Raw genomic sequence first — 27078 nt, 5'->3', positions numbered from 1 at the left:
CAAACCTGGAAGTGACTGTTCCGGTTTGCGAACTCTTTTTGGAGGCCGAACGTCCAACAGGGCTTCTGATTGGCTGCAGGACTTTCCTGCAGCCAATCAGAAGCCATGCTTTGATTTCTGAATGTTTTGGAAGTAGAACGGACTTCTGGAACACATTCCATTCGACTTCCAAGGTACAACTGTATTGTACTAAATTCTGGCGCTTAATACAAAATATTCTAAGACACTGGTATTTACCTATTATAGGATATTGGTGGACATCTGCACAAAGTACTACATTTAGATATAGCTTACAATAAGAAGGGCCCCTCTAGTTACTAAAGGATGTTTAAAATGTGGTATATGCTCATGTTACTTGCAGTCTTTACAAAGCAATTAATTAATCCTAAGTAAGCTAACATTTTTGCTTTGCAGAACATCATGGCAAATGTTACTTATATGATCCTATGTCCTTGTCCAGATGTATGTGCCAGGCACACAAATAAAGCTTTAAAGGTAAGATCAAAGCTAACTTACTTGAAGCTCCATTAATTCTGTATTTTTAGAACATAGTCATTTACCTGAGAATTTTGTCAGCAGTTCTGATGCACCGTGCATGCCGGTGCAATCCTGTATAATCAAAACCCATTGAAAAAGGCTGCAAAGACCCTGTTCTGCCCCCGCCCTCCCTGCCCCGCCCTTTGGGTGACATTTCAGTGACATCTTTGTGATGTTTCTAGGTCCCTTCCAGGTTTGGCACAATTCACATATACACGGTCACACACATATTGAATGGGGGCTGCCTGTGTCGAGAAATACAGCTCCAAGGCCCAATTCTGCATGATGAAGTAGAAACTCCAAAGTACCTGGATGTCATCTTAGTGATGCCACTGCCTACACAATCAAATTACCTAAGTAATCTAATAATTTGAATCATTGCTTGTGATATTCATGTCTGTTTAGCACATCTGTAGTAGATATAATGTAATAATATGTCATTGGTAGCAGAAAGAAATTTCAAAGCTTTATACCCTAGCCTTGGGGAAAATAGAGGAAAAAATATTAGGAGTCTCCTGCATTCGGAATCTTTTCTAGATAAGCCAATCATTCTAAATCTCATCAAAATATTAATAAAATCCAATTTTGATGGCTGTGTATGTAGAAAATGGTATTGTACCTTTCTTATACTTGCATGGTGCTGCACTTAGAAAATTGTCCTTCGATCCCATAGGGAATTGTTCTACTTTGCTCCTATAATGAAGCAGTTCCTTTAATCAAGTGAAAGCCAATGGGGATACAAAAACATCTAGCATGGTTTTATTTTGCCCAGTGGGGTACATTTTGGATTAACTCTGTCATGTACAACCAAGAAATGCAGTAAAAGCATTTTTAAAAATCAAAGTTGTAGAGCATATAGAACTGTACCCCCCAAACCCTCCCAGAAATTCAACTGAACTCTTTTAATCTTTTCTTGAGCAGTGTTTGTGCTAAAATTAAAAAGTATTATTATTTTCCCCTGGAATACAGAATTAAAGGCAGTAGCGACATCAAGTCTCATCCCTACCTCTGGAAACATTAAAACCTTCTTTCACATGTTGGGGAATGAATGGTAAAATCCAAAGTTCGATTTGGAACTCCCACCCATTCTCCCTGTTGCAATACTGTATTGCTGTATGGTTTCAGACATCAGCTTAACTTTGCATAGTAGTGCAAGGGTGACAACGTTTTGTGGTCTGTGAGTGTATTGGCATATTGGAGAAACTAATGTCAGCGCTACAACACGTACTGCAGCCAAGCACAACCCAAGCCTGATCTATTGGCTATAGCTGAATGTTTCTATCAAGCCTACTTTCAGCAAGCGGACGGGAAGAAAGCCTATGCAAGGGTATATGTGCCCTTCAATACCATGTTGGTGACCCCAATAGTAGGATATCTATTCTGTGGCAAATGTTGCTTCCTTGAAGCCATTCAGGTATTTCACAATTGTGGAATATCAAGGAAAGCAATTGTGAATGCTGAAAGGATATGGTTTTCTTTATTTTCATATAATATGGAAAGCAATTAATCTGTTCTATTTAATTATTATTTAATAATTATTTAATTATTGAGGGCACAAGGATAAGGGGACGACAGAGGACGAGATGGTTGGATAGTGTTCTCGAAGCTACCAGCATGAGTTTGGCCAAACTGCGGGAGGCAGTGGAAGACAGGAGTGCCTGGCGTGCTCTGGTCCATGGGATCACGAAGAGTCGGACACGACTAAACAACAACAACAATATTTAATTATGTGGGCTACTACTTCTGTAGCACTAGTAGTGTAATTCTGAGCTATTCTGCTGTATGCTCTCTCTGTCGTCATCTTCCTGGGCCATTAGTAGGCCTTTCTGCTATGGCTCTTTCACTTAGGCTGCAACCCTATACAGACTGAAGAGTACCATCAAACTAAATGAGATTTATTTCTGAGTAGACATGTATAGAATTGCATTGTAAGCCTCATTGAGTTTTATTCAGTCCTACACCAGTGGGGTTCTGCTGGTGCAATGGGACTTCTATGTCTTCTCGTCTTCCCAAATCTGCTCTGTGGGGGGGAGGTCCCCCCAACCCCTTGGAGCCAATCATGAGGGCATGTGAGAGGATGAAGGAGACAGGTGTCATGGGCTGTCCAAGTCAGTTTGCGTCTCGAGGCCCCAAGACCCACCCCCAAAATAAATACACACGGACACTTATATTAGTTTAAGTTTTTGGGCAAAAGTTTTGGCCACAACTTTATTGAAATACAATCACATGAGCGGTATTGGCTTAGGCGTTGACTCCCCACTATAACTGGCTCCACCTCTCAGGGTAATCGTCAACTGGGGTAAACCAAACGAGGGAGCTAGGTCGATGAGGACCAACCTAAGCTCACCCCGGGGTTCCTGTGGCCCTGGCATGGCCCTAGCCCCTCAAGCGGACTTCAAACAAGATCCAGGACCCCCAGATTCCTTTAACAGAATACCCAGTTCCTGGAAGAGCAGGTGATGGCCGCACCTCCCCTCCCCACAATCCAACTGAGCCAATGCCTAACCGCCACCTTACAAGTTGTGATGATTTGCTAAGGGGTTGGCAAAAACCAAATGGCTAAAGCCAATCTGCCAAATGGAAAAATTCCTACCCAGTCCCTGTTCCAAAACAGGCGATCCAAACCAAAGCAAGGCCAAGCGACTCTGCCTAAACTAGGGAGGGTGTTCAACAGTGCGAAGCAAGTGCCCCTCCTTGCATCACACTGCTGTTTTTAAAGCCCCTGGAATTACGCCATCCACTGGCTATTGGCTAAAATCACCTGGTGTGATCCCAGGGGAATGGCCAGGACTTCTTGCTCCTCTGCCCATTTTAACCCTATCAGGTGAGGTCTTGGGTCCCGCGCACAACCAGGACCCTCTGTTATGAGGATCCCATATGACTGAGCCAGCCCATGACAATAGGAGAGAGCAAGGAAGTTCTATTGCACATATTTTATTTTATTTATTTCTTCCATTTCTATATTGCCCTTCATTTGGGGATCACTATAATACATTACATAGTAATAATTATTATTAAACAAAAACAATAACCCCCATCACCGTTTAAAAGGCCACAGATTGTTAAATTAGCCAACGGCCTGGGAGAACAGGAATGTTTTTGACTGGTGCCTAAAGATATGTAACAGAGACAAAAGGTGAGCCTCCTTGGGAAAAACACTCCACAAATGGGGAGCCACCACAGAAAAGGCCCATTCTTCTGTTGCCAGCCTCTGGAACTCTCATGCAGCAAGCACATAAAGAAGGGCCTCAGATGATGATCGCAGGGTGAGGGTCAGCTCATATGGGAAGAAGCAGTCCTTGAGGTATTTGGAAGTCCCTTTTGCCATCAGAACTGCAGTGTTGGATAACAGACTATTGTATTCAGCATTCTTATGGCCTTATTTATTTCTTCTTGGGCTCTAGCCATGACACCCGTCCCATTTTCTGTTCCTGCTTTGCCAGAAGTCACGTGGTTTCTGTGAAATAACCTCTTGGGTTGACTCTTGTCTATTCTGACATGATTTCTGTTGATTACTCTGACTCGCTGCTGTGCCTTGCAGATGTCCTTCCCAGCTAAGATATCTGGGCTAGCTGACTGAGATACTTCTTAATGTATTCTGACTCAGAAATTGAAGGTTCAGATAGAAGGACTGAGAGTTTTAAATTTAGACATCCTGGTTAATGTGTAAAATGTAGAAATCCGGGGAGACTTTAAAAACGTATATATCACACCTAAAAAGGAAGCTTAGTGACTTAAAACAGGATCAATAAATCCTTTTTAGATAGAAAGGGAAGATGCTACTAAAGTTGCATAGGGAAAGCTTTTGTCTTCTTTATGGTGTTAGGCTTGTGGTACTGAAAGAGAGGCTTCCACGTTTGCAAATTCTACTAAATTAGAAGGAGCAATGTAGTCACATTTCGAGTTGAAGAACTTCAGTTCAGGTTAATAGCTGCCATATGCAGTCTAATATGTAATGGCTCTTGGGGGTAAAGATTAAACTGAAATATGTGCTTAATGGAAAGGTATGAGAATTGGATAGAAATGGAATATGAAAGATTGTTTTTTTATATTAAAAAACCCCATAATATGCGTTATAATTGCCCTACCCAGTATGACTGTGAGTATATTATAGGTTATGATTCGCAGTCGTGCCTCCTGAAGATTTACTTAGATTAGTCAGACTGTTACAAACTTAACCTGCATGGTTTATGGTTTGTGCCTTCACTTTAGTCAATTACTTCACACAAAAGAACCTTTTCCTCAAGAGATATTCTGCCTATCAATCACTACTAGTTGCAAGGGGCTTGGCTAGGATTTTTGTTAGGGGGGGCAGGACTGATGTGATTGGTCAGTTGGTTAAGTATTTCTATTGTTTTACTTGACCCGGGGGGCAGATGCCACCCACCCCCCACTCTTGGCTATACCCATGACTAGTTGTGATGTCTTATTCTGTCTCCAGGATCAGAGGCAGCAGACCTCTGAATAATAAATAGTTGGGAACCACAGCTGCAGCATAGGTATCTCCCCTGGTTAGACCATTGTCCCATCTAGCTCACTACTGTTGACACTGACTGACAGTGACTCTCCAGGGTTTCAGTCTGGAAGTTTTTCACAGCCCTACTTGGAGATACTGTGGAATGAACCTAGGTACCTTCTGTATGCGAAATGTGTGCTTTACTACTAACCCATGGACCTTCCCCAATGGGAGAGTGCTGCTGCATTCATGTATTGGCTTGTGGGTTTCCCATAAACATAAGGTTGACCAGCGTGTAAAGCAGGATGTTGGACTAGATCTAGGCCTCTGATCTGATCTAGGAGAATTGATCTTATGATATTTTAAGGAAATGAAATGAAAAGCCTGTAGATGCACACACTTAACTTTTTTGTTCACCTCTTTGAAATGTAAGAGTCAGTATCTAAAGAGCTGTATAACTGGTTCTTGTGGGTGGTAGGATATTGAAAATATGACAAAATACAACAAAATATAAATTGAATAAAGTTGAAACCAATCCACAGATGTTGTTGGTGTCTACCTGTCTCAAGTGACAATGGAGTGCACCTCCAGGGGTGAAGTCAAACCACTGGAGAATCACAGTACCTGCTGTGTTTGCAGAGACCGGTAACTCATAATTGCTGCTTCCCATGTTGTTTATGCTGTGTTAACAGAACCAAAGTGACATCTCCGCGGTGCACGCTTTCGCAGTGTATATGGAAGTACTGGGCTGCCCAAATGGCAAGACCGTTCTCTTAGCCTTGCTGATGTGATCCAAAGGAAAGCAGAGCAATACATTTGGTGCCAGCTTGGCTTCAGCAGTTGTCAGAAGGAGGCATACAAGACACCATCCAACCTCCTTAGGGACTCCACTCCAGATTTGTGTAATAATTACCTCTTAGCCTTTTCTTCCCCTGAAGATGTCCCACAAGGCAGCGGGTATGGATTTTTCCTGGGGTTTACTCCATGGATCAGTATAGCCACAAGGCAGTGAGAGTTTGGATTTGATTTTCCTTCTCCTAAATGGGCTACCTTCCCAGGTAAATCCACATATAGTTATTCTAATACCATAGCAATCCTCAATTCTCTTTCTCAATCTTATACAAACTGGAAGTCCCATTGAACTCAATGGTGCTTACTTGATTTGATTTTGATTAGACTCACATATCACTTTATACATCAAAAAAACTCAAAGTGGTTTGCAATGTGTATAGTACAACAAATTGCAAATCACTTTGAGACTTTTTTGAATGTATAATACATCAAAGGATGCGGGTGGCGCTGTGGTCTAACCACAGTGCCTAGGGCTTGCCAATCAGAAGGTTGGCGGTTCAAATCCCTGTTATGGGGTGAGCTCCTGTGTCTCAGTCCCTGCTCCTGCCAACCTAGCAGTTTGAAAGCATGTTAAAGTGCAAGTAGATAAATAGGTACCGCTCTGGCAGGAAGGTAAACGACATTTCCGTGTGCTGCTCTGGTTCACCAGAAGTGGCTTAGTCATGCTGGCCACATGACCCGAAGGCTGTACGCCGGCTCCCTCTGCCAGTAAAGCAAGATGAGCGCTGCAACCCCAGAGTCGTTCGCGACTGGACCTAACGGTCAGGGGTACATTTACCTTTATAGTACAACAAAACACAATAAAAACATTAAACAATGCACATTATCAATACAGTAAACTTTAGAATAATGCATACTCAAACCCAAGTTAAATAACTTTAACAATATCATTAATGTTGCCCATGCGAATAAAACATTTTTACCTGGCATAGAAATTAGTAAAGTACCGGTATGCATCCCTGGGAGAGTGTTCCAAGGGTAGAATTGCACAGTAACTTTTTTTGTTTGCCTCTTCCTACTGAGGATATAATAAAAGGATTCTATTGTTCTAGGAATGAATAAGTCTTGTTGTCCTAGAGGCTTTTTTGTGTGTGTAAGCTCATTCATTACTTTGATGTGTCATAGTTTCCTGGTGCATGCATCAATTGTAGGTAATTATCTATTTACCAGTATTTTAAAAAAAAATCTGTACAACTAATTCTGTGCATCCCACAGAAATTCCACCTTAGGTTTTGGGGGTTGTTTGTTTTGACAGCATCACGCCACCTTCTCCAATGTGAACTTCCATGATGCATGACGATATATTGTAGGAGTCTTCAATTCAAAGAAGAAAATGCTGAATCCCTCTAGGCATTCAATGGCACTAAAGAAGCTCTTTAGTTTAAACCACTAAGAAGAGAAATAAACTAGTCCACAAAAATGGTAGGAACTCCTCCAATGAACCTTAATTGAAACATGGAGTTGTCTTCTAGGCTGCTGCTGCTTTTTCAAAATATTAACTTATACAAAATGGTCCCCACCTAGACTTCTGTATAGCTTGATAGCTGAAGGTACTTTGTTGCAACATTAGGATATAGAAGGAAAATTTGTTGTTTAAACTTGGGAAAGAGCTGAGATCTGGGACTAGCAAGAAACAGCTTTAGGGATCAGATTGGCTTTTGGAAGAATGATGTTTTTTCCTGTTTAGCATCATATGACTGGGTACCTGCCCAGTTCTGCTAATCTGCTAATCTGCTGGACTTGAAAATGTGTGATTAGACAGATTCTGCTAAAGTACCACCTGTCTCCAGAGGAACTGGTCATGTCAAGTGCTGCACTGAAACTACTTACTGCTCATGTTAGTGGGGAGTTCATATTTTTTGCTCTCTTCCACACATAAGTAGTAATGATATATAATTAATATATATATATATATGCGCACAGCCTTTTCTGGTTATATTTTCCTTTGAAGGATATATTAGAAATGACCTGTGGTACCCTTGTAATATGCTATTTGGACAAGACTGTCCTGGCTATGAATAGTCATTAGAGTTCACTAGCAGCAAAATGTATTTCTGAATTCATAAGACCTTTCCTCTAAACTATTTGGAGCTCTAAATCAGGCATAGGCAAACTCAGCCCTCCAGATGTTTTGGGACTATAACTCCCATCATCCCTAGCTAACAGGACCAGTGGTCAGGGATGATGGGAATTGTAGTCCCAAAACATCTGGAGGGCCGAGTTTGGGGGTGCCTGCTCTAAAACATCTCTTCCACCATTCTCCCTCGCCACCTTAAGAACTGCTTGGTTTGGGGGTTTTTAATGGAGATTAACTCAATATTTTTGCTATATTAAAAACACACACACACAACCACCACAAGAGCAGAACAATAGAATTAAAACTTGTATAGGATAATGATTAATCTTGCATTACTGTAAGAATTGTTTTAGTGTAGAGAGGAAAGGGGAAATTAAATAAGATTAGAGAAGAGCAGGATATGTTTTAAAGCTAACTTTGAAGTAATTTGATCTTCCCACACACACATTATGCAGAATAAAACTGACAGGGATCATAGCACCCTTTTCATAGAGATTTTTTAAAAGAAGAAATCTACACCACCTACGTTGCAGATCTGAGGTGCTCCTGCTTGTTATACAAGAACTACCTAAATCCTTTTAAAGTCTTATCTTCAGCATTGTCTTACCCATAAATATAGCCATATAATTATTGAGCAATAACACAATATGTATACATGTCAGTCATTAAAACAAATTGGAATGCACCTGTTTTACCACACAAAGAACCAGCTTGGGTGGTAGAATGGTCTTTATTTGCTAGCTACTTATTTTGCTGAAGAAGTAAATCTTCAGTGCAGTTATATATTAGTAGTTTGCATCACAAACAGCAATTCCACAGACAGTTTATACCCCTCCCCTCCAAAAAAAAAAAAAAAAAGTTTACAAGAATAGGAGGTGAACTTTTTGGTGTGCTCAACCTGGTTGTCAGGTCTGAGGCTGTAGCTGGACAAGCCACAGATGGGGGGGGGGGAGCCTGATTCTGTCACAAGCAGCAAGGCCAGAGGCAGAAGGCATGGTCAAAGTCTGGCTGATGATCAGGTTACAGGGGATTTAGATAGGAATCACAAGGGACAGAAGCAGAAACATAGCTGAAGTCAGGCTCGGGAAATATGGTCTATATTACCAGTTGTAGTAGCAAATGGTTCACACTAACAAACAGGCTTGACCTCAGGGGTTTTGTATGTTTTAGGATATGACATTATAAAAGCAGGGCAAGGTTGCTGTCTGCTAATGCCTTTTTGGGTGGAATTCTGAGATACCTGAATATTGCTGTCCCAGGAGCTAAGATACGAGAGATTGGCTACTGGAAACCCTGTCTCAAGATCTACCCCCTCACCTTATAGTAGGTCCTGCTGAGGTATTTTTTTACTAATACTTGGGGTGTGGTATGGATAGAGTTTGATAGAATTGTTTTCTGGTGGATTACTTCACTGTTCATTCCACAGCATCACAAATTCAGGATCTTATACTAGTCCATGAAGATAGTGTTCTCCATATGTATGAAAGGGAATGCAAATATTTTTTTCATTTTTCAAGTGATGTAGTGCAGCATCGTGTCTTGCCCCATGGGCATCACTTCGCCACATTCAGAAACTAATTTAATAAAGCCTGTTGAAGTGATATTATTCTTAGTTTCTGTGCATCTGCAACAAAGCTCATTGCATTTTGTTTGGCTTCATATCAGTATTACAGTACGCGCATTGTGTAAATGTCTCTTCCCCCTTCCCCCATTATATTACTTATATAAAGTATGAAAAATTATCAAATTATCTTATAATTCTTTTATGAGAATGTATTGAGTTTTTCCTGTCTTTCCCTTCTCATAGTCATAAACTTGGCATTGTGCTAATCCCTTTTCATATAAAAGCATTAAACCTGTTTGAGCCATCTGACTGCAGAGCAACCTCATTCAACCAAATGACCTTGAGGGCATTCAAGTCATGGATGCTCTTGAGAATTCCTTTCCTCCTCTCCCTTCCAGCCTCTGAAGCTGCATCTTTCACTGGTTCTTAAATACACGTTTGGCATGTGCTGCCTGTAATCCATAACTTGCTAAGCTTCTGCTTTTAATTATTCCGCTAATGTGGGCAAACAGAAACATTCTCTTTTAGCAGGAATGATGCAGTATGAGATAATTCGCATGTCTACATGGCAAATAGGAATGAATTGGATATCAAATTGGAGGATGGGTACACATTAAGTGGCATCAGTTATGAATTCAGTTTTATATCACTGATGATTTTTTCCACAAAACAATTTATCACATTTTATAGGACTATCATAATTTTCTGCTGAGAATGCTTTATGCCCTTTTAATCCATTTTTGGTAGGTATTGGTGGAGGGCTTTGGGAATATATATTGTACTATATATTTTGGGAGCATGTTTGCTCACCTTGCAGTTGGACAGCACTTAAGATATAATAACCAGTTTTGCATTATGGTTCCTAAGATCAAGGAGCAGATTTTTGTTTCTTGGGAGAATATTTAACATCATTTTGAGTAAAGATTGTGCATTGATTCTTTCACAACTACACTGATTTCAAGCACTGCTTCCCAAACTGCACTGCTTCTTAGAATTCTCATGCACCAGATACAAGGCTGCTAGTATTTTCATAAGAAAAGATTTGCTAGTCTTTTCTAGCAGGAAAATCTTGCCTTGAATTTCTCTACCAAGGTAACAAATAACCAGATTGGAATAATATTCAGGTAGCTTTATTATAAGCATCCATATGTACAGTGGTACCTTGGGTTAAGAACTTAATTCGTTCTGGAGGTCTGTTCTTAACTTGAAACTGTTCTTAACCTGAGGTACCACTTTAGCTAATGGGGCCTTCCGCTGCTGCCGCACCACGATTTCTGTTCTCATCCTGAAGCAAAGTTCTTAACCCGAGGTACTATTTCTGGGTTAGCAGAGTCTGTAACCTGAAGCATCTGTAACCCGAGATACCACTGTACAGTGAATTATACAGGGTGGCGCTGTGGACTAAACTGCTGAGCCTCTTGGGCTTGCCAATCGCAAAGTCAGCAGTTTGAATCTGCACAACAGGGTGAGCTCCTGTTGCTCTGTCCCAGGTTCTGCCAACCTAGCATACTGGTGCAAGTAGATGGATAGGCACCACTGCAGCGGGAAGGTAAACGGCTTTTCCATGCACTCTGGCACTTGTCACGGTCCTCCGTGTGCCAGAAGTGGTTTAGTCATGCTGGCCACATGACCTGGAAATCTGTCTGCAGACAAACGCTGGCTCCCTCGGACTGAAGGCGGAGATGAGCTCCACACAACAAAGTTGAATTCAACTGGACTTAACCATCTAGGGGTCCTTTACCTTTACCTTTTGCTTCTTGCAGATTCTTGCATCTTAAAACAAATGGTTTTCATCTTTTATTTAGTTATTGTCTTTCAGGCTACAGTTTTTATAGGTAAACTCAAACACTGATTGTATGAGAACAAATATTATTCTAAGTACACCTAAATAGTATGAAAAAATGGCATGCAGCATTAGTTCCAAATAATAATGTTACAGTGTATTAAGGAAATAGATAACATTGCAAAAATGCAATAGTAAATGGACTCGTTGATCCAGGGCAATGCCTGATCAACAAACTAACATGACTAATATATAATTAATGAATCATGCCTAAGATCAAATGTGTTTCAACCATGTGGATTTTTCTCAGTGGTCAAAATATTTGTTTAACATGCAGCTTGCCATGGAAAATGTCGCTACTTGGTTAGTCTGGCGTACCCATAACCATAAAATTTCAATGCACAGGTGGTAATCTTGATGGCGTGCAAGCTAGTGTAAAAGATTGTTTTTTTTCTAAAAGGTAGTGTTTTCCAGTTGCACTCCCTTTTGGGGATATCTTCCAGATGTCAGCTACCAACCACCAGTTTTAATAGCATAACCTTCTTATTGACACATAACCTTGTTTGTGCACTGTTTGTATGGCTTTCACCTCACTGTGAACCTTATAATGTAAGCTAAAACACTTGGTTCAGGCATTCAGAATTCTCTTATGGAATGTCTAGTTTTCTCCACTCTACAGCTAACCTTTGGCTGTCCAGGTGTTTATATACTTCGGCTGAAACGGGCACCTGTTGAGATGTTGGTGCAGCACAGGTTAACTAACCCTGCCCTACTTAAATCCCTGGGTTTCCCTCCCCATCTATACATATAGTTTTTCTCTGCCCTTTGGTGATTTCATTATGTTCCATGGTTTACAAATGGTGCTGACTGTCAAAGTCTATTTTCCTGTTTCTGACTTATTTTACCTTATGTTCATTTCCACTGCTTTTGTGTCTTGTAGGTTTCATTGTGCCAAGGCCCTTTCCTTGAGCCGTTACACCTTTACTATTTTTAAAGTTCTTCTTTAAATCCCACTTTTCCAGCAAAGCCTTTCCTTATTATCCCTAGATCTACCCAAATTGTGCTTCTGCTACCGCTTGATCCCCCATCCCGTGGATACTATTGGGTTGTCAGTTTCTTGGGAATTGTCTTTCAGCTATAACCACTCTGAAGAGGATTGTGTTACTCCTTTAAAATACAGGCGGCAGCAAAGGTTGCTGATAAATATTTTTTTTAAAAAAACAAGCCAGAAATGGTATCTCTGCTGCTCATCCTTGTGGTGAGCAAAGAGAAATTCTCCAGAGTTACCGGTACTTCACTGTACAAGGTGCCCCTTGCCAAGCATGCATGAAAGTTCTTATTCTGGAGAGCTACTGAGCAGTAGTAAATGCTGGTTCTTGTACACCTTCGTTCGTGGCTTAAAGGATAAGAAATGAAATTGAGGGATATCCCAAATGTTCAGTCTCATTGCTATAATCGTGTTAGCTGGGGATTTTTATTCACATTTATAAGGTACAAAAAGATATAGTCTGGCAGGACTTCCTGATGATAGTATGTCTTCTGGCAAGGATTCACTCCAAAATATAGGCTTCTGAAAGCAGATTGTCATTCCCTGCTTTGAGGGGAAATGTGCCCACAACAGAGTTACTAGGACAGTGTTTTGTGGGCATAAAATCAGAGAGGCAGAGAGAGAGAGAGAGAGAGAGAGAGAGAGAGAGAGAGAGAGAGAGAACCCTTTCAGAAAAGAAGCTTTTAATCCTTGATTAGTTGGCTAGGAAAATTGCAGGCAGTTAATCTGCTGCCACCATTAAAAATTATGTCGGTTCTGACCTTTCATTTTCCTTTAGGGTAACTAGAACCATGAAAATTGGCTTGTCACACAGAGCTGCCTCCCTGGCCAAAGAGTAATATCCGTCAGTTTCCTTTAGGGATATGAATTTTTTCATTACAAAACAGAGTTACTGTGTACAGTTGTAGACAATGTTTTTAGTTTATAATTTCTTTGTACAATGCAAGTTTAGTTTTGTGCACAGTCAATGCAAAGGAAAAATAATAATTATATGGTTGTGCTGTTTACATTATCTAGATCATGAGTAAAGCACAAATTCCCCTTATAAGGAACATCCACTCAGCATCCATTGTAACACTGAGCCAATGATGTTTCAAGGACTAGAGAGGAAATTTTGCCCTCAGTAACTTCAAGTGTCAAAAACGTACTAGATGTAAGATTGCATCTAGGACACAAATTTCTACTTGGCATTCTTCCTCTTCTTTGTTATGTTTTCAGATGACTTAATATCAGATTTGAGCCTTGTTTTGTTGTAATTTGATTTGATGTGACATATATACATGAGGAAAAGAAGCAATTCACGACTTCCGGGTTGGCGCGGACAGCTAATGGCGGATTCCCTCCGAGCTCCGGAGGGAATCGGCTCCGCTGGGGACGGGTCCGGCCGCGACGGCGACGCGGGGACCCTCAAAAACCTCAGGCGCGGATGCCTGAGGACCTGGTGACTCGGTGGGCACCTTAAGCGCCCTCCCCGATTCACGAAGAGCCTTTTTAAAGGCTACGGAGAGGATACGGAGAGTGGCGTGGTGCTGAGAGTAAACCGCTACCCCAGCGGAGCGAAGCCGTGTGCCATGGCTGAAAAGCGCTGACTTGCTTCCTTGAAAATTTGGACTGAAAGAATTACCCGTGAGTAAGACGGATTGGGACTTTAAAATTTTTTTCCCTGAATTGGAGACGACTGGGGGGTGTGCTAAAAGGAAGTCCGCACCCCCCCCCCTGCAGACGATTTAAGCAATGACATAAGAGCTAAGCTGGAGAGCCTACCCTTGGTGGGGTGAGTTAAAAAGGACACTAACTTTCAAGATTTAGTTAAAGGAAATTTTGTGCTGGAGAGTGGAGTTTTGGAGACCCTCTTTATGTTTTGAGCAACCCCCCCTCCCGGGCTCGGGAACGTCCTGCCTTTGTGCCTGTGTAAGAGCTGCGGAGTTTGACAGCTGTCAAAGCTGTCAAACGGGCAGTTTAAAGCGGAAAAATCACTATTTAAGATCCCTCTGGAATAAGACGAGTTATAATTGAGTTAAAAATTGTCGGAAACAAAGTAACAATAACAAGCTAAAGGACTGTTGGAGAAAAGACTAATAAGTAACCAGATTCCCTCTAGGGGGAATTCTGTGAAACTACAATGGATACAATGGCTGTGGATGGAAAGTTACTACTGGAAATCGAAAGGATGTTTCAATTGGTGGGAACTTTACAAGAGCAGAGCTTAGCTATGAACAAACAACTTAACATTATGACCTTGGGAACAGGCAACTCTGCTGATTGTATTGAGGACCTGAATGAGAAAGAATCCACAGCTGAATGGGAAACAATGTCTATAGAGGTGGAAGAGACTAAACAAGAAAAAGAGAAAGTAACCTTGGGAAGCAACAACCAAAAGCTGACATCTGTGGAACACAAGCAAGGAGACTCTGGGAACATATCTACCACAAGTCTGCGAAAGATGCAGAAGAAGAAGGAGGAGGTTCTGGGACAATATGTACAGGAACTTAAAATAAAGAAATATGATTGGGGCCTCCGTTTGGACTTTGACTTCGAGGATACAGGCTTTGTGGAAACACTCCAGCAGTTGCTTTCAAATCTCCTTGTGGGAAGAGAATATGTTTTGATGGTGAAAGATCCCTTTCCAGACTCGATGATTGACATAAAGGACTACCAACGAGACCGGCGGAGAGGGACTGAAAGGGACTTGAAAGCCTCGGACGTGAGAAACCCAGGCTGAGAATCTTGACTTTGGATTTTTATTGGGAAGGGACAAAAACCGGGGATGGGAGGGAGGGAAGAGGAGATTCTTAAAAACTCTTAAGACTTTTATGTTTGGTCAATATGACTTTTATTCAAGACAAAATGAAAAATCGATGGAAGAGAACTTAAGTCCAACTTAGGAAAATTAATTTTTTTTTATTAGAAAAGAGGTACAAAATGAATAAGATGGTTAAGAGGAGAAATACCAACTTGCTGATATAATCTTGGGAATTGGGATGCATGAGGGGTGGGGTGGGGGGAAGTCAGGGAACAAGGTTATGAGAAGAGGATCTGCTGAATTTATATATGTTTGTGTCTTGTGTTATTGTTGTGTTCGTATTGTCTTTATAAAAGTGGAAAACCCAATAAAAATTTATAAAAAGAAAAGAAAAGAAGCAATTCACATTCTGTATACCTTGATAATACATTTAAAATAGATATTAGGAAAACATTAGGGGGGAAATGGAAGGGCATGCTGCAATATTCTGGATCTTATTCTGTATAGCTGATTCTAGATTAGAAATATTTATAGTGTAGGCTGGCTTTAGGAGATGTAGGCCTGACTTCATCAATCATTAAGAAAGATTACTTGCAGGTCACTACTACTATGGTGATGGAATCTTTCTAAAATAATATTCAAATAAGAAAAAGAACGAGTCAGCATTGATTTATCTGTGATACTAGATGGCATAATTTCTTTTTCAAGAATAGCTACATGAAGAGGAAATTGTGACCTTAAGACTATCATTTCCATGTGTGCTACTAATTTTTTATTATCATTTCCTTATACACAAACATGACTTCAGTGCAGAATCCAAAGAGTGACTACAATGCTGCACCCTGTGTTATATTATCTCTTATTGGTTCTGTGATTTTATCCATGCAGAGTAGGTTCTCTTTCTACAATTTATTTGCACATGTCTCTCGCCTTTAAATTTGCAGGCTAGTTCACACATAAGTGTTCATTACTTGATGACTGCAATTTCAGGTGGTGTCAAGCCTTGACTTAGCTCCAAGGCAGGATGCAACTAGAGTTCAGGCTTAGGTTGGAAAGAGCTGGCAGGGCATTAAATTGAGTACAGGAGGTCAAGCACTGGCTCAAGAAGATGTGGGTCAAAGGGTACAGAGTCAGAGACAGGTGAAAAGTTGAATTCCAAGGTAGCAGTAGATGGTTAGAGGGGCAAGAAGCAGATAGAAGATCAAAAGGCAAAAAGGGGTCATGAAAAGCAAGGCAATGCAAACAAAACAGCAGTCGCTATGTAGTTTTTCTAGCACCTTTTACATTAGGCATAAATCTAGTCAGATTTAATCATATATATTTTTCTGCTTGTCTTAAATCATGTCCAGTATACAGAATGAAAATTCATATAGTACCATTTGTTAGGACAGTTGTCAGAAGCAGAACCATTTTAGCTTTGGTAATTCATTTCGAAAAGCAAAATCCTTTTGTGGTTGGCAAGAAAACTGAAAAATGTGTGAAGTTTGTGCCCTGAGCAATCATTCTCTCAGATGCAGCATTCAGGATGTGGTTGTTAGACACAGAAGATAGACAATAAACTTAAATATAAATCTGATTGTAGTTTGGTCTACTGACATAGACTTTCATAGAGAGATATACATGTAATATAGGATTGTCAAATATTTAGTAAATTAGTTGATTAACTACACTCAATCTTATTACTTCTGCTGCTCTGACAAAGCCCAGCTTCTTCCTCCTTAGAATCTTTTCTTAGTCTGTGTAGTTTCTATTCTATCCATCCCTGTACTGTTTTCTGCCTACTGCTTGTTGCTTCTACCATCATGGCACCTACATCCCTTCTTCCCAAATCCCACCCTTATTTACTGGCTCCCTTTTCCTGCTTCTTGTGAAACTGCACCTCTTTCATCCAGAAAGTAATTGTCCTCCATTATATTTTCATCTCTTGATCTCCATCTATTTGTTCTCACCAAAATTCAACTCTTCCCCTTTAGATATTGCTTCTTCTGCCAGGCACCTTGCTTTGAAGACCACTGTAGTGGCAGCAATAGCCATTACTGTCTTTCTAAATTGTAATAGTTCCAGCCCCTTTTCAGCCTTTAAAGTTTATTCTATACGAATCTACTCCTCCTTGTTGCAGTCATGCACTCTACTCCATATTACAGTCTTACCTTGCCTCATAACCCCATCTCTTATCAGATCTAATAAAAGGATGCGATACTTTTTTTACAATACTTTCAAGTGTCCAAAGCACTTTATGTGCATTATTTAGTTACAACACAGCAGTGATAAGGTATCATTCCTTATATTGCTGATTGAGTGTGAGAGAAGACAGAGAGAATGACTTGTGATTGCATGGCAGAGGTAAGATTTGAACTGAGAACATTGTTTCATAGTTCAGCCTCTTAGCCTCTATGACACACTAACTCTCATCTAGATGCTTGAATCAGCTTTTTCTTTTTTGACAACACCCCCCCCCCCAATTGTTACTTCATTATTTTAAGATTCTTCTCCTCTCCAAACTGCTCCTCAACCTTTGCCATGACTCATCTCATTGTCTTGAATTGTCACAAAGAACTGCTTTGCCTCTATCTGATTCCTCATCTCTTCATTAGTATAACAGTATTATACTCTCCACACTCTGTTGCTGGTAAAGTGGCCCTCAGTGGACTATAACCTTCAAGGTACTAGGACAACTAGGATATGGTATAATCAGTAAAATTTTGAACTTACCTCATAGATGCAAATTTGAAATATCCCGGATGTATTCAGTTGCTCCCTAACAGGGCTATCAAAATTATGATTCTTCCACAATGCATAAAAAGTTGTAATTTGATACAAATAGTCCAACAGATCCTGATTATTAGTAAACAGGATAAGTTTACTTCTCTCCCTGACATGAAGTGAGTCTCATAACAGTGACCAACAGATTGTTACAGGACGATCTAAAGCATGAAGAAGAAAGAAATGTGCGAAGAAGCTAGGAGTATAAGTATTTTTTTAAAAATTTATATATGACTCACCACTTCACATTCATTAACAATATTCATTTTGGAGGAAGGTGGATTCTGTAGCAGCCTGTACCATATTAAAATATAAGTTTCACTTATTAGTATACAATAAAACAGCAATCATACCATATCTCTAGAATAAAATATGTGGAACTTTAACAGCTTTCGCTGGGTTTTAATATCCATGCAATTATATGAATAATGTATGCAAGTTGTAAATTCCATCAAAGAAAAAACTGATGCTTTTGCGTTTTCTTCTAACTTTTATCTCTGAAGAAAACTAATGTTAACAATTGTTTTTGAAACATCTTGAAAAAAGGAAGATCCAAATCAACCATCGAAGAAGGCTAGAAAACAGTGTTACTTAGCCATATGAAAATGTTGCTGGATTTATTGCAGAAATTCTAAACTTACACATCAGGTGTTACCAGTTAAAAGATATCCTGCATGGTGTAGTGGTTAAGAGCAGTGGACTCGTAATCTGGTGAACTGGGTTTGTGTCCCCGCTCCTCCACACACAGCTGCTGGGTGACCGTGGACTAGTCACAACTCTCTGAAGTCTCTCAGCCTCACTCACCTCACAGTGTGTTTGTTGTGGGGGAAGAAAGGAAAGGAGATTGTTAGCCGCTTTGAGACTCCTTAAGGGGAGTGAAAGGCGGGATATCAAGTCCAAACTCCTCCTCCTCCTCCTCTTCTAATATACAGATCAGCAACTGTTTGTTCAAGGTTCAAGCCTTACCCTCAGAGGAGTGCTACTTAGCTCAAAGGTTGGGAGCCTGTGGCCCTCCCGATATTGATGGATTCCTATCCTCAGAGTGGCTGGGGAAACTCAACCAGATGGGTGGGGTATAAATAATAATGTTTATTATGAATATTAATATTTATTATCATCCCATTTTCTGACAGGAGAGAATTTGGATACTGATATGAGATATTGCATTCCATGGCGGATTGGTAGTATTGGAACATTCAGAAAACATTATGTATGGAAGAGTGGGTGAAAACACATGAAAATAGTCAAATCTGAAACATAAAGCACTGGAAAACTTAGAGGATATTGTCCCTTTTCAAAATGCTTAACAAGTGAGGACTCTTTTGGCCAAATTGTCTGAAATATGGCAAGGATGATGCAGTAAAACAGCACCTGAAAATTCAGTGTTATAAGGATGGAAAACTTTGAGTGTGGGCATCAGAAGAAAGGCTGGGTCTTCCCAGTAATCAAAGTGGAAACAAAACAAATGAGAAACAAACAACAATAACAAATGAAACAATAATGGAAGTAAAACAAAACAAATGAGAACTATAACAAATGAAAGACAAAACAAATGGGAGTGTCACAAATAAAATGATAAATGAAACAAAAATGGTTTTACTTGAGGTGCATTTCCCTACAGCTGTCTCTGCTAAACTCTTTCTTTACCTTTTCCACTCTAAAACTGCATCAGCATCCTGTATGGTCCGAATACATATTTGTAAACATGTATTTGGAAGCCTATGGTGAGGCGGGCGGGGGGGATGTCTTGGGGATTCAGGGTACAGAAGTAGCAAAGAAAAATATTTAAATATTTCCTCTCCTGCCTCTACTTATCCACAACAAATCAACCCTTCCTGAGGAGTGAGGGAATAGTTAGGTCTTTAGGAACAGTTTACTGGACAGTTCTCAAAATCTAAAACTATTATCAGTTGTCTTTTGCTTCTTCAATCTTTATGCTGTGGTGCAATTGGCTGGATTAGAAGAATACCCTGTGGAAATTTTGCTTAATAAAGGCAAATGAATTACACTAGATTATAACGTACCTTCCTTGCCAGTCTTATTTGCTTGTGTAAGATTCTGAAATCACCAAATATCTACAAGTTGGCTCTTCACTAAGCCCACCCACACGTTATGATGGTGTTGACAATGTGAAAATTGTGTTCCCTAGCAGATCTGTCTCCCTCTCATGCTTTCTTATCTGTAATAGAAAAGAAATACAGCATTTGTCCATGAGAGAGAGGGGAGAATGTAGAAACTTAGTGGTAATTGCTACTGATCAGCTATTGTAACCTACTACTCATCCAAAAAATTTTTATATAGCAATGTTATCAGTTGTCAGGAAATTATGAATAAGAATGTTTCTGGAATACTTTCCAGAAGATTTTGCTGTGCTGTATCAATCAAAGCAGATCTAGTGTGTCATGCTTAGTTGAGATTATTTTGTTGTTGTTTAGTCGTTTAGTCGTGTCCGACTCTTCGTGACCCCATGGACCAGAGCACGCCAGGCACTTCTGTCCTCCACTGCCTCCCGCAGTTTGATCAAACTCATGCTGGTAGCTTCAAGAACACCATCCAACCATCTCATTCTCTGTCGTCCCCTTCTCCTTGTGCCCTCCATCTTTCCCAACATCAGGGTCTTTTCCAGGGAGTCTTCTCTTCTCATGAGGTGGCCAAAGTATTGGAGCCTCAGCTTCACGATCTGTCCTTCCAGTGAGCGCTCAGGGCTGATTTCCTTCAGAATGGAGAGGTTTGATCTTCTTGCAGTCCATGGGACTCTCAAGAGTCTCCTCCAGCACCATAATTCAAAAGCATCCATTCTTCGGCGATCAGCCTTCTTTATGGTCCAGCTCTCACTTCCATACATCACTACTGGGAAAACCATGGCTTTTACTATACGGACCTTTGTTGGCAAGGTGATGTCTCTGCTTTTTAAGATGTTGTCTAGGTTTGCCATCGCCTTTCTTCCAAGGAGCAGGCGTCTTTTAATTTTGTGACTGCTGTCACCATCTGCACTGATCATGGAGCCCAAGAAGGTAAAATCTCTCACTGCCTCCATTTCTTCCCCTTCTATTTGCCAGGAGGTGATGGGCCCAGTGGCCATGATCTTCGTTTTTTTGATGTTGAGCTTCAGACCATATTTTGCGCTCTCCTCTTTCACCCTTATTAAAAGGTTCTTTAATTCCTCTTCACTTTCTGCCATCAAGGTTGTGTCATCTGCATATCTGAGGTTGTTGATATTTCTTCCGGCAATCTTAATTCCGGCTTGGGATTCATCTAGCCCAGCCTTTTGCATGCTGAATTCTGCATATAAGTTAAATAAGCAGGGAGACTATATACAGCCTTGCCGTACTCCTTTCCCAATTTGGAACCAATCAGTTGTTCCATATCCAGTTCTAACTGTAGCTTCTTGTCCCACATAGAGATTTCTCAGGAGACAGATGAGGTGATCAGGCACTCCCATTTCTTTAAGAACTTGCCATAGTTTGCTGTGGTCAACACAGTCAAAGGCTTTTGCATAGTCAATGAAGCAGAAGTAGATGTATTTCTGGAACTCTCTAGCTTTCTCCATAATCCAGCGCATGTTTGCAATTTGGTCTCTGGTTCCTCTGCCTCTTCTAAATCCAGCTTGCACTTCTGGGAGTTCTCGGTCCACATACTGCTTGAGCCTTCCTTGTAGAATTTTAAGCATAACCTTGCTAGCGTGTGAAATGAGTGCAATTGTGCGGTAGTTGGAGCATTCTTTGGCACTGCCTTTCTTTGGGATTGGGATGTAGACTGATCTTCTCCAATCCTCTGGCCACTGCTGAGTTTTCCAAACTTGCTGGCATATTGAGTGTAGCACCTTAACAGCATCATCTTTTAAAATTTTAAACAGTTCAGCTGGAATACCATCACTTCCACTGGCCTTGTTATTTGCAGTGCTTTCTAAGGCCCATTTGACTTCACTCTCCAGGATGTCTGGCTCAAGGTCAGCAACCACACTACCTGGGGTGTACGAGACATCCATATCTTTCTGGTATAATTCCTCTGTGTATTCTTGCCACCTCTTCTTGATGTCTTCTGCTTCAGTTAGGTCTTTACCACTTTTGTCCTTTATTGTGGTAATCTTTGTACGAAATGTTCCTTTCATATTTCCGATTTTCTTGAACAGATCTCTGGTTCTTCCCATTCTGTTGCTTTCCTCTATTTCTTTGCATTGCTCATTTAAGAAGGCCTTCTTGTCTCTCCTTGCTATTCTTTGGAAATCTGCATTCAATTTCTTGTATCTTTCATTATCTCCCTCGCATTTTGCTTGCCTTCTCTCCCCCGCTATTTGTAAGGCCTCGTTGGACAGCCACTTTGCTTTCTTGCATTTCTTTTTCATTGGGATGGTTTTAGTTGCTGCCTCCTGTATAATGTTGCGAGCCTCCACCCATAGTTCTTCAGGCACTCTGTCCAGCAAATCTAAATCCTTAAACCTGTTCCTCACTTCCACTGTGTATTCATAAGGGATTTGGTTTAGATTGTATCTTACCTGTCCAGTGGTTTTTCCTACTTTCTTCAGTTTAAGCTTGAATTTTGCTATAAGAAGCTGATGATCTGAGCCACAGTCAGCTCCAGGTCTTGTTTTTGCTGACTGTATAGAGCTTCTCCATCTTTGGCTGCAGAGAATATAATCAATCTTATTTCGATGTTGCCCATCTGGGGATGTCCATGTGTAGAGTCGTCTCTTGTGTTGTTGGAAAAGCGTGTTTGTGATGACCAGCTTGTTCTCTTGGTAGAACTCTATTAGCCTTTGCCCTGCTTCGTTTTGATCTCCAAGGCCAAACTTGCCAGTTGTTCCTTTTATCTCTTGATTCCCTACTTTAGCATTCCAATCCCCTATAATGAGTAGAACATCCTTCTTTGGTGTCACTTCTATAAGGTCTTGTAATTCTTCATAGAATTGGTCAATTTCAGTTTCTTCAGCACCAGTAGTTGGTGCATAAACTTGGATTACTGTGATGTTAAAAGGTCCATGGAGTTTTCTTGGTCCATGGAGTTTTCTTGGCAGGGATACTGGAGTGGCTTGCCGGTTCCTACTCCAGGTGGATCACGTTTGGTCAAAACTCTCTACTATGACCTGTTCAACTTGGGTGCCCTGCTCAGCATAGTTCATAGCTTCTCTGAGTTCTTCAAGCCCCTTCGCCACGGCAAGGCAGTGATCCATGAAGGGGGTTGAGATTTTATATATATATATATATATATATATATATATATATATATATATATATATATATATATATATATAAAGAAAGCATGTCATGTTGATTTAAAATGGCCTATACAACATATTAAAATTTTCTACAAGCTAGCAAGAAGTAAGTGAACTAGAATATATGAATATATAGGGAAATCAACACTTGTGTAGTTTTAACTTTCAAACAAATTCAATGTTTTATGTAGGAATTCCAAGTTTTACTGTATTAGTTCTAAATATCTTGTAAATGATGACTTAGCAGTAGGACTTCTGTGCTGGGCATCTTTTCTATATTTTAAAGAAACCATCTACTTTTTTCTGAACTGGATTAAATGTGCAGACATGATAACTCTTTCCAAGGGGATGAATACTGCCAGCATTTAAAAGGGTGGTGGTTTTCCCTTACACTATGGGGATAGTTCTAAAAAGTATTCACTTAGTTCCTTCTTTTGTTTTTTGGGTGGTTTTAATTTAAGAAAAAGAGGTGCGTGGGTGGTGCATATGTTCTAGGAGCCTTTATTTGGGGATGGGGTGACCTAAACGGGATTACATGTATTCCTTCATCATTACTAATCATTTGAAGAAACAATAAATTTCTGAAAATTGAATTATTTTTTGTAGAAAATCAAGCAGTGGGTTTTGTTTAGTTTTTTGAAAATGTGTCACCCTGTATTACTGAAATAAACACACCTGGGATAGCAATTAATTGTTTTGCATTTTATCAGTTTTTATGTCTGACTGTTTTCCCGTACTAAAACAAATCTCTATTGAATTTTGCCTCTGCGATTCACACTTTTGCGTTAAACTCATGCAAGCCTCCTGCTGCTTGGCCTTTACTTACTTGAGATAATAGACTGTAGTAGTTGATCAGGACAATTTGAAAGATCTGTGTTCAGCATAGTAGGGGGTGGCATAGACACTGAGGAACATATGAAACTAATGTTGTACATTCAGTTTCTTCTCTTCACATTCTGTCCTGCATTAACATTCACAGTTGGCACAACTAGCATGACAGAGCCTCAAAGGCAATTTTTATTTTCTGAGTTCAAGCAGCTGCATGAAACTGGGTTAAGCTATTACAGTTCTCTTGTTCTGCAACTCACCCCAAGGCTGGAAAGGCAATAATGGGATGACTTTGCTGGTCCAATTTCTGGTTCTGTCACAAGATCTTTGATTTCTTAAATCACCAGGACTATCGCTACATAAATTTTGGGAATACAAATACGCTGCCGTAGAATTTCCTCTGACAGTGAATGATAGAGCAAAATGAAAAATGAGGCTGTGCAATGACCATGAAGTCCCACACTGTACAATCAGAATGGCATGCTACAGTTCTTGGTTGCAAGTGACATGGGGAGTGGCAGATGCCTGTTTGAATGCTTCAGCATTTAAGCAGTTTCCTGCATATCGAAAAGTAACCAGAGGGACAGAGGGATTACATGCAAACACGCCTGGCATAAGTGATCTGCCTAAGATGAAAGGTGGCAAAATATTTAGCCAAGTTTGGAAATATCCTACCTCCATGCTGTGATTTCTGATACAGCAATTTAAGTGCCTTCTTCTTCTTGCACTGAAACATAACATTATCGATAACCAATTGGAAGCGCATAAGAACAGATGGAACGATCAATATGAGGATGGTTCGGAATAAAAATAGGCATTTTGGGACTATTTTCATTTGGACAGCAGCAGTTTTCCCTTAAAACTGACAAATTTTTATTTTACCATTTCTTCAGATATTTCTTGATCTGTTTTGTCGGTGGCAAAATGTGAAAAAATTGTTGAGATTGGGGGGACTTGAACTCCCAAGTAACAAAAGCATTTATGGCAAATGGGTATCTTATGTCAGATACAAATCTATTCTGTGTTCTCAGGCGTGGGTTAATGATCATTTCAGATCTTAAATAGTATGGAGGTTTGCCACTGGTTCAAAGCCAGGAGTTCTTCATTGAGCTTAAGGAGCACTGCAATTGAATCACAGAACATTAGGGCCACATCTGTGTATAAATTCAACTGGTGCACAATGACCTTCACCTGATAGTGATGCCTTAAAGGTATTTCTGGTTTGCGGGGCAGCAGAAAGAGATAACCAACCTGATTTGTGCCACAGTGCAACCATGGTTTTCTGTCCAAGCCAATAGTCTATATAGTGGACCTTTTACGCTGATACAGTTGAGCTGAAGCTTATACAGAATTGCTTCCCAAATAATACACTTCCAGGGTTTAAAAAAGATAGCCCCACTCTAATGTATCAAAGGCTTTAAAGGTATCTAATAACAAAGTTACCAAAGGATTTTCGAATGCTTGCTATGGTGGATAAGTATGAGCACAATATCAAAATTTGGCAGCTAGGGACTGTTCTGATCTGCAAGGCCAAAGGAGGGTCTGGGTGTGTGGTTTGAAGCAGGGATACCCAAGGAGGATGCTATTATAGTAATAGCATCAACTCTTAGCTTTTCTGTCAAGTGGAATTTTGAGAATTTCCGTACCAGTTTATATAGTTTACAACTGCCATACCAGATTATGTAATTGTTTTAGAATATGTTTTACTAATTCTAAACAATTTTACTTTATAATTACATTTTATGCAGATTAATAATCCTTAAGACTAATGTACAGATGCCAGCTTGGTGTCATAGATTGCCATATATAACCAAAAGAGATGCAGTTTGGTCCCCAGTTACCACTTACTAGAGTCAGCTTAAATTATCTAGGTATATCTAGGTATATATCAAATTATCTAGGTATCATCTGTTTAACAAAAGTGTGTTTATTCTCTCACATATAGAAAAATAGCATCCCAAGTTCAAAGTACATTTAGAGAAGTAATTACAATAAATACACTTTTGATTGTTAAAAACGTAGCTTAAATATAGGTATACCTCTGTTTGATCTATATTGTGATGACCTTGAATTTTAACAAATTCATTTGTGCAACATTTTATTGACACATGAAGTTTTAGTATAAATAATTGGTTTCTAAGTAAAAATAATATTATTCATATACGATTATAAAGCACCTGCTTTCTTAAGCTTATCTATTAAAGAAAATTTAGTTTACAATCATCTTAGTGATAATTGAAGGACAACCACAATTTGGTGTGTAAAGCAAACATTCCCCAGTTTTTTTGTAGTCATGCTTGCATAAGAAACATAGTTAATGACCTGAGCATAAGGAACATAGTTTTCTTTTGTTGTCAGCTTTCCCAAACTAATTGTACATTTGGAATGGGCTAGTAGGTTAAGGTCTGGCTCAGCAGCACCATAGAGTTCTCCCCGTAAAGGTGGGCATTGTTTCAATTATGATCTAACCCCAACATAGCTCCTGGAAAGGAAAGCAAAAGTCCTGTGAAGAAGACTTTAAAATACCTTGTTGAATAGCAAGCACCAATGTTACATTTCAAACTTCACTTTTGCACTCTGTTAAATTTATAAAAGATTTGCCATGTAGGTGGAAAAGAGGGTTACTTTTCAAAACTAATGAGTTAAAAGCCCCACTTGTCTTGCCTAGCTTAGTCCCATAGTGAACAGTTATCTGGATTGTGGCCTATGCCTTGAAAATATCACCAATGTCATTTTATTCCCTGGCATTTACATAGGAGCAATTGATATTTAAACCACACTTTAATATAAAAAGTGCTGTATTAGACCTTGCCACTACTGAGGTTCATTGTTCAAAAACATCCAGGAGCATGTCAGACATGAAGCAAATAAAGTTCAGTGTGACATTGGGGAGCTGCCTTCAGGTCAGTTCTGGCATTATGAAGTACTCGAAAAAGCATTACTTGTTAATACTTTTCACAGGTAGATTCATCTACCAAACATTTATTTTGGCTTCCAAAAAAACTTTAAAGGAACATTTCACATGGAAGCAGCTTAAATAGCTTTGCATTTATTTACTGTGCAAATACAGTATTGTAATACAAATTTCCAGGAAAATCTGCCTTTGATAGTCTTTGAAACCTTTTGAGCAGCTCTCTCTCTCTCTCTCTCTTGATTCTCTGAACTTTTGGCACAGCCGCACATTCCAGCTATGCAACAAAGTGGTGTGCTTT

The 27078-nt window shown here is 39.9% G+C and overlaps 1 pseudogene across 2 annotated transcripts in view; it reads left to right on the top strand.

Annotated features, from left to right (window-relative positions):
* Positions 1-27078, top strand: part of LOC308584643 (heparan sulfate glucosamine 3-O-sulfotransferase 1 pseudogene) — an 82418-nt pseudogene that overhangs the window by 18740 nt on the left and 36600 nt on the right. Inside the window, exon 2 of one of the 2 annotated variants that reach the window (XR_014013498.1) lies at positions 415-495. The exons of the other annotated variant lie outside the window; for it this stretch is intronic. The product of XR_014013498.1 is annotated as a heparan sulfate glucosamine 3-O-sulfotransferase 1 pseudogene (transcript). The remainder of the gene's footprint in view (positions 1-414; positions 496-27078) is intronic. 2 annotated transcript variants of the gene reach the window in all.

The sequence above is a fragment of the Podarcis bocagei genome (genome assembly GCF_964188305.1).
Source record: "Podarcis bocagei genome assembly, chromosome: 4".
Classification (NCBI taxonomy): domain Eukaryota; kingdom Metazoa; phylum Chordata; class Lepidosauria; order Squamata; family Lacertidae; genus Podarcis; species Podarcis bocagei.
Note: the sequence above shows the minus strand (reverse complement) of the source record. Positions and strands in the feature narration are given on the sequence as shown.